This window comes from Macrotis lagotis, chromosome 1, assembly GCF_037893015.1.
Source record: "Macrotis lagotis isolate mMagLag1 chromosome 1, bilby.v1.9.chrom.fasta, whole genome shotgun sequence".
Classification (NCBI taxonomy): domain Eukaryota; kingdom Metazoa; phylum Chordata; class Mammalia; order Peramelemorphia; family Peramelidae; genus Macrotis; species Macrotis lagotis.
The window spans coordinates 62,214,641-62,233,077 of record NC_133658.1 but is presented as its reverse complement, the minus strand read 5'-3'; positions in this window follow the sequence as shown (position 1 = coordinate 62,233,077).

Here is an 18,437-nt window from a genome sequence, read left to right as displayed (position 1 = left end):
ACCCGGACCAAATTTCCCTTCTTGGGTCCAGCCCTTCCTTCTCTCTACTTGGTCGTAAGTCCTTCTGATCTAAAGGAGTTGTCCATCTTCTCCCTACCTTCCCCTCTCCAAAGAGAGGGTGTGAAGGAATATCTCCCAGAGTTCTTGGCCCTTTATGGGGGAAGGGGAATCCTTGGGTCCCATGACTCTCTCCTTGGTATCTACATAGAGGGAAAAATAGGAATCCCCAGCTTCTGTGGGGCTCACCAAGGACAGACCTGACTGGAGCTCCAGGCACAAGGTAGAGAGCTCCAGAGTTCTCTCCAAAAACAAGGGATTGAAAGTCATTTTGTTATACCCTAGGCCCTGTTCTCCATCTAGTTCCCACCTCTTTTGAAGGATTCCTGAGTTCCACAAAGCCTGGGGACCCTTGTACCAGAACTGGGCACTGTCCCATACCTCTAACACCCCTCCCTTTCTCCAGTCTCCATCTGTTCTGGTTTCATTAAAAAAGATCTATATTTGTACTAAAGGTCGTTTTCTTCCGGTTCCAGTCTTAGAGCTGGCCTCTGGTCTGGAGCATCTGGTCCATGACCTGTCTAGGGCTTCTGTCTGACCCAAGACTGGGGTTGTCTGGCTCAAAGATATGTCTAGCCAGGATGTCTGAGGTATGCAGTCTATGACCACCTGCTGAGGACATTTACTGCCCAATGTACCTGAGGGCAGGATTCCAAGGAGATTTCTGTCCTGAGACCTCTGCTACTGGATCTCCTTTGACTGGAGCTATGAGGGTGACTGTTATTCCCAACATGTAGTCTGAAGAGAGGGCAAGAGCTTGAGGCCTAGAATGTAAGAGGAAGGGAGAAGGTGGGTGGCCTAGCTATGTACAGTTCTGACTGCAGCCTTGCTCTGCCCTGTCCTGTCTGAGGGAAGACAAGAAAAACTCAAGATAAATTCCCTATCAGAGATGGTTAGGAATGTGTCTGGGGCCCATAGTTAGCTCCCCAGGGCCAGGACCATGAACTCAGCATTTTCCACTGACAAACAGTAGTACCCCTGGGAACCTCCCTGGCTCCATTTCATGAATCCTTCCTTAGATCTAGTCAGGATGTACAAAGGCTTGGCTGCACAGGATGGGAGATGTTGTGTCCCTCATCCCCCCCCCCCCCCAAATAAAGTGGTCCAAGGTTGCTAAGGAGAATGAGGGCTGTTGAGTGAGTACAAGTCATTTCCTGGGTGCTCTTTACTAGGCTCCAGAGCAAAGGAGGGGAAGGGACTGCTTCCTATTACATCTGGCCTATGCCAAACTGTTTCTTCTTTCTGCTAGACAAAAGACAGGAAGAAGGTGGGCAGGAATAACAACCCAGACTGAAGGAAAATGCTAATGAGGATGGGTCCACATAAATCAATGCAATCAACAAAAGTTAATTAGTTATCAATAGTTCATTAGCTGAGATAGTTTTGAGAGAACTCACTTTCTGTGCTAGAGAAAAAAAGTGGAGCCTATGTATTAGGGGAACTTAATCAAAAATATACAGCCCTGTTAGATTCAGAGGATCCTCTGTTTCCATAGCATTGTCTCCCTGCCCCTGCCATCCACTGGACAACTCTAGCTGTCCTGATTGATATTTGGCCACTGGATCCAGATGTCTGGAGGAGGAGGTGAGACTGGCGACTTGGCACAGCCCCCCTCACTCAAAAGCAATTCGTGTGCTTGTCATGGCATCACCTCCCTGATGTCATGGTCTTCTTCAAGAATGGACAGATGGAGCAGTTAGGTGGTGCAGTGGATAGAGAACCAGCCCTGAAGTTAGGAGTACCTGAGTTCAAATCCAGCCGCAGACACTTAATAATTACCTAGCTGTGTGGCCTTGGACAAGCCACTTAACCCCATTTGCCTTGCAAAAAAAAAAAACCCTAGAAAAAAAAGAATAATGAAAGACAAACATTATCATCATCACCTTCATCACCACCATCATCATGATGAACTGGACAGCCTTTAGTTCCTAGGAGCTTCCTTGCTCCTACTATAAATCTGACTTTTCTGAAGTTGGAGGGAAGGGAAACGTATCCATTTATTCAATATTCTGATTGTGGTCATAACTTCCACAGGGTGCTAGGTCTAGAGATAAAAATACTGGCAGAAACTAGACCTGAATTATACTTTGGAAGTGATCTAAGCTAGGTGGCATAGAGGATAGTGTATCTAAACTAGAGTCAGGAAGACCTGAGCTCAAATCCTGACTCAGACACTTATAGATGGTGAGATCCTGTGCAAGTCACTTGACCTTTGTCAGCTTCAGTTTCCTCATCTATAGCTCCACATAAATGCTACCTATTAGTATCATGTAGTATAACCCCTTCATTTATACAGATGAAAAAATCGAGTCTGAGAAATAAGTGACTTATCTAAGGTGTCACAGGCAAATAAGTAACAGAGGTAGGATTCAAACTCGGACTCAGACTCTGACTCAAAATCCATCTTTCTGGACTACAACAGCTTAAGAGCTCCTTGATCCTAATAGAAGGCTCCTGTAGAGGCCTCTCATCTAAATATATTGGTTGGGTCACATATACACCCAGCCCAATTTCAATTTGGTGCTATTGAAACTCCTGTTCTGCAAGACTCCAGACTATTTAGCCCTATCACCCAAGCCAGGCCTTGCTCTGTAACACACAAAAATCAAGGGGTCAAGGGCTTAGGGGATGGAGACTCTTCATTTGATCACATCCCTTTCTCTGCTATCCAATTTAAGCAAGTCTCAAGAAGGCTTGCCTTGTTATCTCTAACCCTAAAGCCAGGGTCATCTCCAGATGTCCTGATTCATATCTGATCACTGTACCCAAATGACTTTGGAGGAGAAAGTGAGTCTGGGGACTTAGCACAGAACCCCCTTACTCAAATCCAATTCATGAGCTTGTCAAGGCATCACCTTCCCTGAAGTCATGGTCTTCTTCAAGGATGAATGACAAAAACATCATCAATCCTAGGGGTTATGGGCCAACTGAACTTGTCTGCCTGTACCCTAGAAACTTTGGGTCCACAGAGGAAGGTGAGAAATCCTCAGGTATGGTATTCTATAGAAGACAGTGCTTTTTTTTGGTGGCAAACCAGTGACCAGACCAGGTAAGGTCTAGTGGGGATCTCCAGCTCTTATATTTCAGCATTTTTCAGAAAGTAAATAGATCATATGAATTTCTCTAGGTAAGAGGAAAAAAATCCAAAGAACTTTATTCAGGCAAGTAAATGGATCTTAGTCCAAACCAATCTAAAAATGACAATATGATATAATTCATATAATAAAAAGACAGACCATGATATAATGGAGAAAGTGGGTATCATTAATATTGGATTTAAATGCTAACTTTGCTAAGTATTAGCGGTATGACTTTGAGGGCAGGTCATTTGACCTCAGGACTTCAGTTTCCTTATCTGTAAAATGAAAGTGTGAGCTAGAAGAGCTCAATTTTCTTCCAGTTCTAAGCCATGGTTCATAGATATAGAGATAGAAGGGCTTAGAGGTTATCCAACCTAACCCCCATATTTAACAGATGAAGCAACTGAGATTATGGGACTCACCCAAAGTCACACAGATAATCAGCACTAGATCAATGCCCTTTCCATGGTACCATGCTGTTTCTGGGTCCTTTGATCAAGATGACAAATTGAGTAGGTGGGGATTGAAAGAGATCTGTGAAACTTCCATTGCCAGCAAAGCAAGTAGAAGGAAATGGAGACCGGGATTTGGCGGTGATGATGAGGTCCTTATCCTTTTGCTCCCATTTTCCTCTTTCCTCCGGTCAGGAGCAGTTAAGAATAGGGGTATGGTAGAGAGCTCCCCCAACCCTGTTAAATGGGAATGTAAAATTTTTCAACCAGTTCTTGAAATTCTTGTGAAGGAACTGACTGTTTTTTCCTCCTTCCCACCTGAAAAGGAGTTTGGAAATTAAAGTTTTCTTTTAAAAAGAAACTTATGTCTCTTTGGGGAAATGAAAGTAGCCTAATCAGATTCCACAGAACTCTGGAGGGCAGGAAATATAAAATACACTTCAATTTAATTTAAAAAGCATTTATTAAGCACCAACTATATGCAAAGCATCAGATTGAATGCTAGGGATTCAAAGACAGAAACACAACAGTCCCTGCCCTCAAGTAGCTTACATTCAGGGAAATTAGTCCAACCCCAACATAAACAATTTGGCAATATGATATCACTCATTCCATAAAAAAAAATGTAGAATTGTCTAATGGGAAAAGAGAGGGTCAGGAGTTATTGGAAATCATGTGAAGAAATAGTCATTTAGCCAGGAGCAGAGAAGATTTAGCAGGGGACAGGATAACTGAATTCTAGTATCTGAAAGACTATTATGTATAGGAGGGCAAATTAGATTTGTTCTGCCCAGTCCCAGAAGTCAGAAATAGTAGCAAGATGTGGAAGTTGCAAAAAGACAATGTAAGGGGAAAATTCTAACAATAATAGTTATCCCAAAGTAAGATGAGTGACCATTGCCTCAAGAAGAATTGGGCACGACACCCTTCCTACCCCACCCCACCTCAACACTATCCTTGAAAACTGAGTTTTTAAAAATAAGATTCTAGATAACTAATCATTTGGGATGGTATAGGAAAAGGATTCTTATTTCAGTCATGGGCTGAACTAGAAGGAATGTGAGATTATTTCTAAATCTATGTAATCAAACTAGTATTTAAAATCACCTACTGTGTGCTGGATATTGGAGATCCAAAAGCAGAGATAAAACAGTCCCTGCCCTCAAGGAGATTTAGAGGGTCACGACATGTTTATTTCATTGTTCAATCACATCCAGCTCTTTCTGACCCCTTGAATCTGCCATGAGATTTTCTTGGCAAAGGTACTGGAGTGGATTAAGGCAAACAGAAGTTAAATGATTTGCCCAGGATCTTACAGCTGGTAAGTATCCCAGTTGGATTCGAACTCAGATCATTCTGACTCCATCAGCACCACCTATCTTCCTTATACATCAACATATTTAGAGATAAATAAATTCAGGGCATATATAGTATAAATACATGGTTATTTGGAATTACTAGAACTAACAAATGGGGGAATCACGAAAGGGAATTAAAAGAAAATGGCACTTGAGTTGAACTTTGAAGGGAGCTAGGGGAACCCAAGAGGTAAATGGGTAAGAAAAGCATTCCAGGCATTAGGGACAGCTTAAGCAAAGACACATGGAGCAGCAAGTAGGCCAGTTGAGCTGGAATGCAAAGTGGAAGAGGGGAGTAACATGTTTTCAGCTTAGAAAGAGAGTCTGTAATCAGAGTTAAAAAGCCTTCCCTGGCATGAAATGAAGTTTTTATTTTATCATAAAGACTTGGGAAGTCACTTCAACTTCATATTTTGGGGGTTGGGTGGGTTATTAGTTTTTTCTGGAATATTTTTTTTATTATGACTTTAACCAGAAGCAAATTCATTTAAATACATGAAAACAAACAAAAAAGATTATATCTGAGATGGGAAACTTGTGTTATGTGATTTTAAAAAATAATATTAAATAAAATTGACCTGTTTCCTCTGACTCTTTTGAATTTCCTCTGTATATTTTAAAATGTATTGATACTTTTATTTTATATTTGTTATGTCATTTTTTTTTTTAGATTTTTGCAAGGCAAACGGGGTTAAGTGGCTTGCCCAAGGCCACACAGCTAGGTAATTATTAAGTGTGTGAGACCGGATTTGAACCCAGGTACTCCTGACTCCAAGGCCGGTGCTTTATCCACTACGCCACCTAGCCGCCCCTTGTTATGTCATTTTTAACTCCTTCCACACATGACCCTTTTCTTAGAGTAAATATAATTAAGCAAAAATAATTGAACACAATGGTCATGCCTGAAGTAGGTTTCATTCCCTGCCCAGATGACAATCTCTTTTTCTATCTGATATTTGAGGCTCTTTCTCCATAGAGTGGCTCCTTTTTCTCTCATCTTCTCACATTTAAATCCTCTCTACAGACTCTTCCCTCTCCAGAAATACTGACCTACTCGTTGTTTCACATGGGACAATATTCCCAAATCAATTCCTTTTACCCTGGCTGTCAATTCATCACTCATGCCTGAAAATTTTGTTCTCTTCACTTTTGCTCCCTGACTTCTCTGACTTCCCTCAAGATTTAGCTCAAAGTTAGTCTTCTATAGGAAGCCTGTACTTATGCCTTCTCTCCTATCTCCAGTTCCTTTCCTCTGTGATTGCCTTCCATTTTCATTGGATCTATCTTCTCTGAATATATATTTTTTGTATAGTGTCTACCCAGATTCAAACATGAGCTCATTGAGGGTAAGGTCTCTGTTTTTTGCCTTTCTCTGCATCCCCAAAGACTGACACAGGACATGAATATATACTTACATACTTGCTGAGTCAAGGAGCTCTCCCCTGAGAGGCAGAGGAGGAATGCTTCTGAAATCATAACTGGTAAGTGCATTGATCAGAGTTCTGAAGTCTTTCTGTATTGTTTCCCTCAGTTACATGTTCTCTGATGTATCTATCAGTCAATCAGTAACAATTATGAACAATTATATGTTATATGTTAGATACTGGGGAAAAAAGAACAGACAATGAAAAGTCATAATTTCCAAGAGCTTACATTGTAATGGGAAACATAAATACATTTAAAAACATATACCAAGGGATGGCTAGGTGGCACAGTGGATAAAGCACCGGCCCTGGAGTCAGAAGTACCTGAGTTCAAATCCAGCCTCAGACACTTAATAATTACCTGTGTGGCCTTGAGCAAGCCACTTAACCCCATTGCCTTGCAAAAACCTAAAAAAACCCAAAACATATACCAAATAAATATCAAGTGAATAAATACAAAGAAAAATCACATCATAGATCCCAGAGACTCTAGGATCTTTGAGCAGGGTCTAGATCCCACAAACCTCCCATTAGGTTGCTCAACTGATGCAACTTTCCCATATGGAAACAAGTGGTAGGACTACTTCCAGAAGAATCAGGATGACATACATAGAAGGAAAGTACCTTGGGGGACTAGGAGGCAGGATAAGCAAAACTACCTAACATTATAACCCTGCTTCCCTTCCTGTAAAAAACATGAGGGGGAGGAATGGAGTTTTTGTGCTTTTTTGTTTACCCAATGTGTAGCTGCAATTGGAGATATTTACAGAAATGTTGGTCAGCTTCAGCTGACATCTTTATAAGGTGTCATGTTGAAGGGAAGAAATCTTAGGGATTACTCCCCACTGAGGTCTTCAGTTCTTGGGCCCTGCCTCTGTTCTTATTTATTTGTTTGTTTGTTTGTATATTCATTCATTCATTCATTCATTTGTTCATTCATTTGTTTATTCATTTATTCATTTGTTTATTTATTTGTTTGTTTATTTATGGCAATGGGCTTAAATGACTTGCCCAAGGTCTCACAGCTAGGAAATTAATAAGTGTCTTATGTCACATTTGAACTCAAGTCCTCCTGACTCCAAGGCTGGTGCTCTAGCCACTACACTCTGCCTCTGTTTTTTTCCATTCCAGGGGAAGGGAGTGAAGTCTCCAACCTTGGAGTTTTGAAAGGTCAGGGGAGTAAGTCACAGAATCCAGAATGGGTTTTGCAGCCAATCTCTCATTGTTGTCTCAAGAAGCAAGGAGTGATCTTCTGGATCCAGGTCACTGGAATGCTGAGATGAGGATTTGTCTGACAGGCGCACCTGATCTGGATATGAACTTGGTGGGATCAATGCTACAAAGGAATTAAAGTGAGTGATGAGCAATTACTTCTCCCCTTCTTCCCCTTTCCCCACTCCAAGACTAGTGGTACAGGAGAGAGTATACAAGCATATCTAGATGGTGCAGTGGATAGAGCACTGGCCTTGGAGACAGGAGTTCGAATTCAGCCTCAGACACTTACTAGCTATGTGACTTTGGGCAAGTCATTTAATGCTGATTGCCTCATATCCAGGGTTATCTCCAGTTGTCCTGATTCGTAAATGGCCATTGGATCCAGATGACTCTGGAGAAGAAGGTGGGGGTTGGTGACAGCACAGCACCCTCTCACTCAAATCCAATTCATGTGCTTGTCATGGCATCACCTCCCTGATGTCACAGTCTTCTTTGAGACTGAAGGACAATATTATACAACTGTACAACTGTCCAAGATTCTGAGGAAATGTTTGTAATTTTGTTCTTTAACTTCAAAGTAAATAAAGATCTCTTTGTAAAAGTTAATTTGTGAAGTGTTTAAATGGAACTGGGGCACAAGTCACTGACCCCTCATAGAGGGTTATAGATGTAGCCAGCTAAACTCTGAGAGAGCTTACTGGAACATACTAAGAATAGTAAATAGAAGGTAGTTTGGGAATATTTAGGGAGAAGAGGAAAGGCATCAAGCTTGAACTGCAACTTTGTGAGGCAGAGCTGTGTGTGTGTGTGTGTGTGTGTGTGTGTTTGTGTGTGTGAAGAACAGAGGAAGCCAGTTTGACTCGATTGTGGGGGTATGGAAAGAAGCGTAGAGGATAACAAGGTAAGTTGGGGGCCAGATTGTAAAGGACTTTGAAAAGTCAAATAGGAGGAAATTATTACAGTAGTCTGCTGTTTGATAAACCCAAAGAGTCAAACTTTTGGAATAAAAACTCTCTCTTCAAAAAACATTGTTGAGAAAATTGGAAGTTGGTATGGCAGAAACTTTGATTAGACCAACACCTCACAGCCTTTACCAAGATAGAATCAAAATGGATACAGGATTTAGACATAATAAAACAAAACTAGAAGATCAAAGAGTAGTTTACCCATCAGACCTATGGAAAGGGAAGCAATTTATGACCAAGGAAGAGATGGAGAACACCATTAAAAATAAACTAGATGATTTGGATTACATTAAATTAAAAAGATTCTGCTCAGATAAAACCACTGTAAAGGGTGGCTGGGTTGCGCAGTGGATAGAGCACTGGCCCTGGAGTCAGGAGTACCCAAGTTCAAATCTGGCTCAGACACTTAATAATTACCTAGCTATGTGGCCTTGGGCAAGCCACTTAACCCCATTGCCTTGAAAAAAATCTAAAAAAACCCCCACTGTAAATAAGATCAAAAGAAATGTAGTAAATTGGGAAACAACTTTTACAACTAGTATTTCTGAAAAAGGACTCATTTCTAAAATATACAGAGAACCGAGTCAAATTTTTTAAAAAAACAAGCCATTCTCCAATTGGCAAATGGTCAAGGGAGATGCAAATGCAATTTACGGATGAGGAAATCAAAGCAATCCATAGTCATATGAAAAATTCTTCTAAATCACTATTAGAAAAATGCAAATTAAAGCATCCCTGAGCTACCACTTCACACCTCTCAAATTGGCCAATATGACCAGAAAGGACAATGATCAATATTGAAAGGGATGTGGAAAATCTGGAACACTAATACATTATTGGTGGAGTTGTGAACTCATCCAACCTTTCTGGAGAGCAATTTGGAATTACACCCAAAGGGCAACAAAGATGTGCATACCCTTTGACCCAGAAATACCACTACTGGGTCTATACCCTGAAAAGATGATGAAAAAGGGTAAAAACATCACTTGTACAAAAATATTCCTAACAGTCCTGTTTGTGGTGGCAAAGAATTGGAAATTGAGTGAATGTTCATCAGTTAGGGGAATGGCTGAACAAATTGTGGTATATGTACATCATGGAACACTATTGTTCTATTAGAAACCAGGAGGGATGGGAATTCAGGCAAGCCTGGAAGGATTTGCATGAACTGATGCTGAGCCAGATGAGCAGAACCAGAAGAACATTGTACACCCTAACAGCTACATGGGGTTGATGATCAACCTTGTTGGACTCTTTCATTTCATCAGTGCAATAATCAGGGACAATTCTGAGGTATCTGCAATGGAGAATACCATCTGTATCCAGAGAAAGAATTGTGAAATTTGAACAAAGACTATTACCTTTAATTTAAAAAAAAACAAACCATTACCTTATTAGGTAATTTTGCTTTCTCTTATACTTTATTTTTTTCCTTTGAGGATATGATTTCTCTCTCATCATATTTAACTTAGATCAATGTATACCATGTTAACAATGTAAAGACTAACAGATGGCCTTCTGTGGAGGGGGAGGGGGAGGGAAGCAAGATTGGGGGAGGGAATTGTAAAATTCAAAATAAATAAATTAAATAGGCAAAAAAAAAGTTGAACAGGAATTCACATTTCGTCCCAGAAACAACAAGAATATAGTGTTTGAAAAAGGGGACCTAAGGTCAGATTTGCACTTAAGGAAAGTACTTTGGCTACAAAGTATAAGATGGACTTCAGTGAGAAGAGACAGGCAGGGAGAATCAACAGGAAGTTGGTGCAGTAAGCTAAATAAGAGATGGTGAAGACCTGAACTGAAGGGGGTGGCTATGTAATGAGGGGTTTGGACGTGAGAGATGTCGTAAAGGTAAAAACACAAAGATTTGGCAGATGACTACATAGATGGGCTGAAGCAGTGTGAACTTCTGGATAATGTCAAAGTTATGAATCCTTGACTTGGACAGAAATTGGGAAACTTGGAAAGGTGGTAGCAAAAGTAATGAGGTCAGCTTATCCAATCTTTCTGGAGCCCAAAGTGCAATAAAACTATGCATACCCTTTGATCCTGCAGTACCATTACTGGGTCTGTATCTTGAAGAGATCAAGAAAAAAGGTAAAAATCCCACATGTACAAAAATATTCATAGCAGCTCTTTTTGTATTGGCAAAGTATTAGAAAATGAGGGGATGCTCATCAATAGGGGAATGGCTGAACAAATTGTGGTATATATGTATATGATAGAATACAATTCTTCAATAAGAAATCACAAGGGATGGAATTTCAGAAAAACCTGAAAAGACTTATATGAATTGATGAAGAGTAAAATTAATATTATATGGACTAACAATATACATTAACAACTTGGGGTGATGATCAACTATAATGGACTTATTCATTTCAGCAGTACAATAATCAAAGATAATTTTAAAAAAGCTTATGATGGAAAGTACCAACCATATCTAAAGAAGGAACTGAGGAGTTTAGATGAAGACCAAAACTCATTATCTTCAATTTTTAAAAGTTGTCTTCTGTATTATGTCATTTTCCCCTAATGTTTTCTTTCTTCCATTTGGATTTGATTCTTCTTTCACAACATGATCAATATGGATCTATTTTTCAGCATTGTTATAAATGTAGAGCCTATATCAGATTGCATCCTGTCAGGGGGAGTGGGGAGGGAGGAGGGAGAAAAATGTAAAAAAATCCTTGCAAAAAAAAGAATTGGTAAAAACTACCATTTGCACATAGTTGGAAAAACTAACAATAGAATACTTTTTTAAAAGTACTGAGTTCAGGTCCAGACATCTTCAGTTTGAGATGTCTCCAGAACCTATTATTTGAATGTCCAATTTCAAATATTAGTTCTTATTTTGCTCTATATCAATTCTTGTTGGGGGTTTTTTAGGTTTTTGCAAGGCAAATGGGGTTAAGTGGCTTGCCTAAGGTCACACAGCTAGGTAATTATTATTAAGCGGCCTGAGGTCGGATTTGAACCCAGGTACTCCTGACTCCAAAGCCGGTGCTCTATCCACTGCACAACCTGGCCGTCCCTTCTGTATCAATTCTTACAAGACTTCCCAAGTTTCTCTAAATTTTTCATATTCAGAATTTCTTAAAGTGCATTAAAATTACATTCAAGTGCCACAATTTGTTCAGCCTTTCCTCAATGGACACATATTTTGCTTCTAGGTATTTGCTAGCACAAAAAAGGCAGCAAAAATTATTTTCATATCTATCTATCTATCTATCTATCTAGGATCTTTCCTTCTGTCTTTTCCCTCTTTGGGGAGGGGAGTGGGTCTTTATATTGTATTGTTGATACTGTTCAGTAATTCAGTCATGCCAAACTCTTTGTGACATGCCTGACCCTTGGGACAACATGCCAATGCTACTCTTGAGATTTTCTTGGCAAAGATACCAGAATGGTTTCCCATTTCCTTCTTCAGGAGATTAATACAAACAAAGGGTAAAGTGATTTGCCCAGGATCACTTGGCTAGTAAGTCTCTAAGACCAGAGTTGAATCCGGTCTTCCTGACTCCAGGCCTGATCCTCTATTCACTTGCGTGCCTTGTATAGCTATCACCAGAGAGCATATATAGTTTGCCATTTATCTTCTTGAGCAGAGAAGTGACATGGTAGGGTCTGTATCTTAGGACTTTACATTTGGCAGCTTGGTTGTAGGAACAAACTTCTGGAGGAAATGGGAAAGAATGGGCTAAAGGGTATAAGCTGAATTATTTAGTGTGACAAGAAGGTCCACCTTATCTTTTGAGAGGGGAAGGAGAGGATGATGGGGTGTGGGTAATTTCTTTTTTATAAATATTTTATTTGTTTTCCAATTATATACAATAGTAGTTTCTACCTATCACTTTTTGGAAAGGTTTTGAATTTTACAATTTTTCCCCCATTCTCCTTTCCCTCCAACCCTCATAGAAGGCAGTCTGATAATGTTTACATTGTTTCCATGCTATACATTGATCAAAATTGAATGTATTGAGAGAAAAATAATATCCTTGTGGAAAAAAATAAAGTATAAGAGATAGTAAAATTATATAATAAGATAGATACAAGTAGATATGAAGGCAGTATGTGATCACTTCCAAGTAGGTAGTTTGGAAATTTAATGCTATCAGAGTTCAGAAATGGGAGAGGTCATTTTTAGCTAGGTGATCAGGGAAGGGATAGCTTTTAAGACCTTTAAAGATGTATAGGACTTGGGGGCAGCTAGGTGGTGCAGTGGGTAGAGTACCGGCCCTGGAGTCAGGAGGACTGAGTTCAAATGAGACCTCAGACACTTAATAATTACCTAGCTGTGTGGCCTTGGGCAAGCCACTTAACCCCACTGCCTTGCAAAAAACCCCCTAAAAAGATAAAAAATAAAATAAAAGATGTGTAGGATTTGGATAACTTATCTATATAATATAGCACATTAAACTTTATAAACTATTTTACAGTCATTATTTCATCTGACCCTCAACTTTTGATGTCCCTCCTTAAGGAAATAAGTTTAGAGAGGGAAACCCATAGAGTCCCATGGCTTTTGTGTCAGAGGTTGGATTTCATAGAATCACAGAATTTGAGAGCTGATCATCAAGTCAGTAGTCTACAAACTTTTTTTTTTAAGGTTTGTGCAAGGCAAATGGGGTTAAGTGGCTTGCCCAAGGCCACACAGCTAGGTAATTATTATATGTCTGAGACCGGATTTGAACCCAGGTACTCCTGACTCCAGGGCCAGTGCTTTATCCACTGCACCACCTAGCCACCCCCAAACTTTTTGATCATATACCCATCAATGATAAAATTTTTGAGCATGTACTCAATATATTTAAATTTGTAAATGATATATGTACCATTATTTTGACAAAAATAGTAATTAAAGATAAAGGTAATATTTTTTGCAAAATTTAAATTTTACTAACAATTTTAGAATTGCTTTTTGCTTTTGAGAACAATGTAATTGAATATATCATTATTTCTGAAAAATTCCTGTGACTTATGTCCTGAGGAAATTGACAAATAATAATGTCTGTAATTAATTATTCAGTTAACTTCATTGATGTAATTATTAAGTGTTTACTCTGGACCAAAGACTGTTAAAAGAATACAAAGAGAAACAAAACATAATCTCTGCCCTTATGGAGTTCAAATTCTAATGGGGTAGAAAATATGTAAATAACTCTGTATACACACATTCATCCACAAACACACAAATGCACACAAAATGAAGAAATGGGAGATAAAAGGAAAACTCAGAAGGGAAAGCTTTAAGTCAGGAGCTGAAAGCATGGAGAAATATGACCTGAAAGAAGGTCTCTAAGAGGCAGAATTAAGGAGGGCTAGCATTCCAGACACGGGGGATAGCCAGGAAACTGGGAGATCAAGTATCATGTGTGAGGAAAAGATAGGCACCAGTTAGCTAGATCAGAGAGTTTGTGGAAAAGAGGAAAGTGTCAGAAGGCTACAAAGATAGCAAAGGGAGTCCTATTGGAGTTTATTGAGTCATGGTAGGGCTGGGTGACATGGACAGACATACTTTAGGAAAACAAAAAATAGAAAAATACATGAAGCAGGATGACCAATGAGGAAGTCATTGTAATAGTCAAGATGTCCCTTGGGAAGTGAATGTGAGAGTAGAGAAAAGGAAAGAGATATGAAAGATGTTATAGAGAGTAAAAGAGCAAGATTTGCTAACTGCTTCAGTAAGCGTAGTGAACCAAAAAGTGGACATGAGGATCACACTCAGGTTCCAAACCTGGGTAACTGATTTATATGTAAGAATGGTGGTGCTTTTGCTTTAGAGATATTCAGGGGAGGGATGGGTCTTGGGGAAAAGATAATGTGTTAAGACTTCTGGTCATGGACCACAATTCAATTATGCCCATTCAAATTGCATTGCAATTTACTTTGTCCCATTTTTATTTATTTTTTCTTATTTCCCAATTACATGAAAAAGTAGTTTTCAACATTTTCATCCGTTTGCAAGCCTTTGAGTTCCATGGTTTTTTTTCCACTACTTTCTATTCCTCCCCTCCTCCCCATAGTAGCAATGTGATATAGGTTAAACATATAAAATCATGTTTAACATATTTCTATATCAGTTAAGCTGAGAAAGAATTAGTACTAATGGGGGGGGAACATGAGAAAGAAAGAAAAAACACAAAGGAAAATTTTAAGAAATTAACAGAGTATGCTTTGCTCTGCATTCAGAATCCATAGATTTTCCCCCCCACCCCCGTATTATGTGGATGGCATTTTTCTTTCTTTTTTTCTTTGTCCAAGTCACACAGCCAGGTAATTGTTAAGTGTCTGAGGTAGAATTTGAAACGCAGGTCCTTCTAACTCCAGGGCTGGTGCTCTATCCACCGCACCACCTAGCTGCCCTGGGTGACATTTTTCTTAACGATCTCTGAATTGTCCATCATTGAACTGCTGAGATCATAGTTGATCATCTCACAATGTTGCTGTAAGTGTGTATAATGTTCTCCTGGTTTTGTTCAATTCATTCAGCATAAGCTCATGCAAGTCTTTCCATGTTTTTCCAAACTCAGGTCACTTATGATTTCTTTATATGCATGTCTTGAGTTTTGTACTTGACAATTAAATTTTCTGTTCACTTCTGGCCTTTTTATCAGATAAGTTTGAAAGTCCTCAATTACATTGAAAGTTCATCTTTTCGGGGCAGCTAGGTGGTGCGGTGGATAGAGCACCAGCCCTGGAGTCAGGAGTACCTGAGTTCAAATCAGAACTCAGACACTTAATAATCACTTAGCTGTGTGGCCTTGAGCAAGCCATTTAACCCCATTGCCTTGCAAAAAGAAAAAAAAGAAAAAAGAAAGTTCATCTTTTCCCCTGAAAGAATATGTTTAATTTTGCAGCATAGTTGATTCTTGGTTGTAATCCAAGCTCCTTTACCCTCTGGAATGTCATATTCCAGGCCCTCTGATCCTTTAATATCAAACTGTTAAATCCTGCATAATCCTAACTGTGGCTCTCTGATATTTAAATTGCTTCTTTTTGACTGCTTGAAGTATTTTCTCCTTGAGAATTCTCCTTGAGAATTCAGAAATTTAGCTATAAATCATTGGAGTTTTTATTTTGGGATCTCTTTCTGGAAGTAATCAATGGATTCTTTCAAGGACTATTTTGTCTTCTTGTTCTAGGATATTAGAGCAGTTTTCTATGAAAATTTCCTTCATGATATTATCCAGACTTTTTTTTCTGATCGTGGCTTTCAGTTAGACCAATAGTTCATAAGTATCTCTTCTAGATCTATCTTCCAGGTTGGTCATTTTTTCCCCAAGAAGTACTTTACATTTTCTTCTATTTTTTCAGCCTTTTGGTTTTGTTTGATAGAATCTTGGTCTCTCATAGAGTCATAGAGTTTCCATTTGTCCAATTCTAATTTTAAGGTTTTATTTTCTTTAATTAGTTTCTTTTGTTTCCTTTTGTTGGTTAATTTTATTTTCCAGTTTTTCAATTTTACTTTTAAAATTATTGTTTTCTCCAAAAGGGATGGAAATTCAGAAAAACATGGAGGGATTTGCATGAACTGATGCTGAGCGAGATGAGCAGAACCACAAGAACATTGTACACTATAACAGTGACATGGGGTTGATGATCAATATTAATGGACTTGCTCATTTCATAAGTGCAATGATTAGGGATAATTTTGAGGTATCTGTGATGGAGAATACCATCTTTATCCAGAGAAAGAATTGTGGAGTTTGAACAAAGACCAAAGACTATTACCTTTAATTAAAAAATCCCATTATCTTATGTAATTTTGCTATCTCTTATATTTTTTTCTTTAAGGATATGATTCCTCTCTCAACACATTCAATTTAGATTAGATCACTGTATAGCATGGAAACAATGTAAAGACTAGTAGACTGCTTTCTGTGCTGGGTTGAGGGAAGCAAGATTGGGGGAATATTATAAAATTAAAAAATAAATTAATTAATTAAAAAATAAAATAAAATAAATTATTTTTTTCTTCAATTAGTTTTTCATAATTCTCCTGTATGACTCTCATTTCTTTTCTCCATTTTTTCTTCTTTCTCTCTCTGGTATTTAAAATTCTTTTTTGAGCTCTTCCAAGATGTCTTTTTGAATTTGAGGCCAATTCATCAACTCCTTTAAGGTTTGCTTCACCTGTACTCATTTTGTCACTGCTTTCCTCTTCTGAGATGGCATTTTAATCACTCCTTATAAGAATAGTAGCAGTAGGGGGAGGCTAGGTGGCAGCTAGGTGGAGCAGTGGATAGAGCACCAGCCTTGGAGTCAGGAGTACCTGAGTTCAAATCCAACCTCAGACACTTAATAATCACCTAGCTGTGTGGTATTGGGCAAGCCACTTAACCCCATTGCCTTGCAAAAAAATCTAAAAAAAAATATAGAGAATAGCAGCAGTCAACAGTTAGCTCTTTTTTTTTGGTTGTTTTTCTTTATGTGTCATTTTGACAGTTGAGTTCTGTTCCTGTGTATAGTCCCATTTTTTGTTGTTGTTGTTTGTTAGAGGCCAGGGTTCTCATCCCTAGATTTTCATGCTGGCATTTCTAGTGTTACCCTTTGTCCCACTTTTAAAATGAAGAGATAAATGGATCTACCTTTAAAGGATACCTGCCAAAAAGCCAGATCTAGCAGGAGGCAAATATTACAGGGTACAAATTTGTGTTTGTGTGTGTGTGTGTGTGTGTGTGTGTGTGTGTGTGTATTATTACCATCTTGAGGGGGTCAGTACCAAGCAAGACAGAGGTTAGGAGAATGCTAGGTGAAGGCAGGCATTGAAATAATTCCCATAACTGACTTCTTTTAGTGGAATTTATTTTCTCATCCTTCAATTAGATGGTTACCTACCTTTGGAATCATACCTTGGCCTCCCTGGATGTCATTCCCTCTCCTCTTGACTTAAGTCCTACAGGACTTAACAGTTTATCATTAAAGGATCAGAGGGCCTGGAATGTGATATTCCAGAGGATAAAGAAGCTTGGATTACAAAAAAAGAATCAACTATGCTGAAAAATTCAGTATATTTTTTTCAGGAGAAATGATGAACTTTCAATGAAATTGAGGACTTTCAAACTTACGTGATAAAAAGTCCAGAAGTGAACTGAAAATTTGAATGTCCAACCCATAGATGAAAGAAATCCTCACTATTACATATTCTACTTCTGGTCATCCAAGCTCTGCCTTAACAATCCCAAGGAGGGAGGAATCTCTAGGTAACAGCCTATTCAACTTTTGGACACCTGCAATTGTCAATTTTTCTCGTCTAAATCTGCCCTTTTGACTTTCACACATCACTTCTAGTTCTGGATTATGGACAGACAAATCTAGTCCTTGCTCCATATGAAATCCCTTCATATACTTGAGGACAGACATCTAGCAGATTCCCCTTGAACCTTCTCTTTTTCAGACCAGATAAGCCCAATACCTCTAATAACACGGATTTAAGACCCTTTGCCATTCTAGTTACTTCCGGATCCTCTCCAGGGTTACCAATATCCTTCAGCCTTATACCCAGCACTGAATACAATATTCCAGATGAAGTCTAATGATAACAGAATAAGTGGAACAATTGTCTGTTCCTGGAAATTATATTCTTCTTAAAACAACTCAAGATGGCATGAGATTTTTGGGCCACCATGTCACAATGCTGATAAGTATTGAGCTGGCATTCTAACCCAGATCTTTTTCAGAGCAACTGCCAACTTTGCCCTACTGGTAAAGTTGATGTTTTGTACTCAAATATAAAGTTTTACATTTATCAATAATGAATTCCATCTTATTAGACTTACCCCATGGCCTGGTCAAGATCTCTTTGGATATGGATATTGTGTCAGCTATGATTCCTTTCAGTTATAAATTTGATGAATAGGCTATCTTTATGCAGGTCATT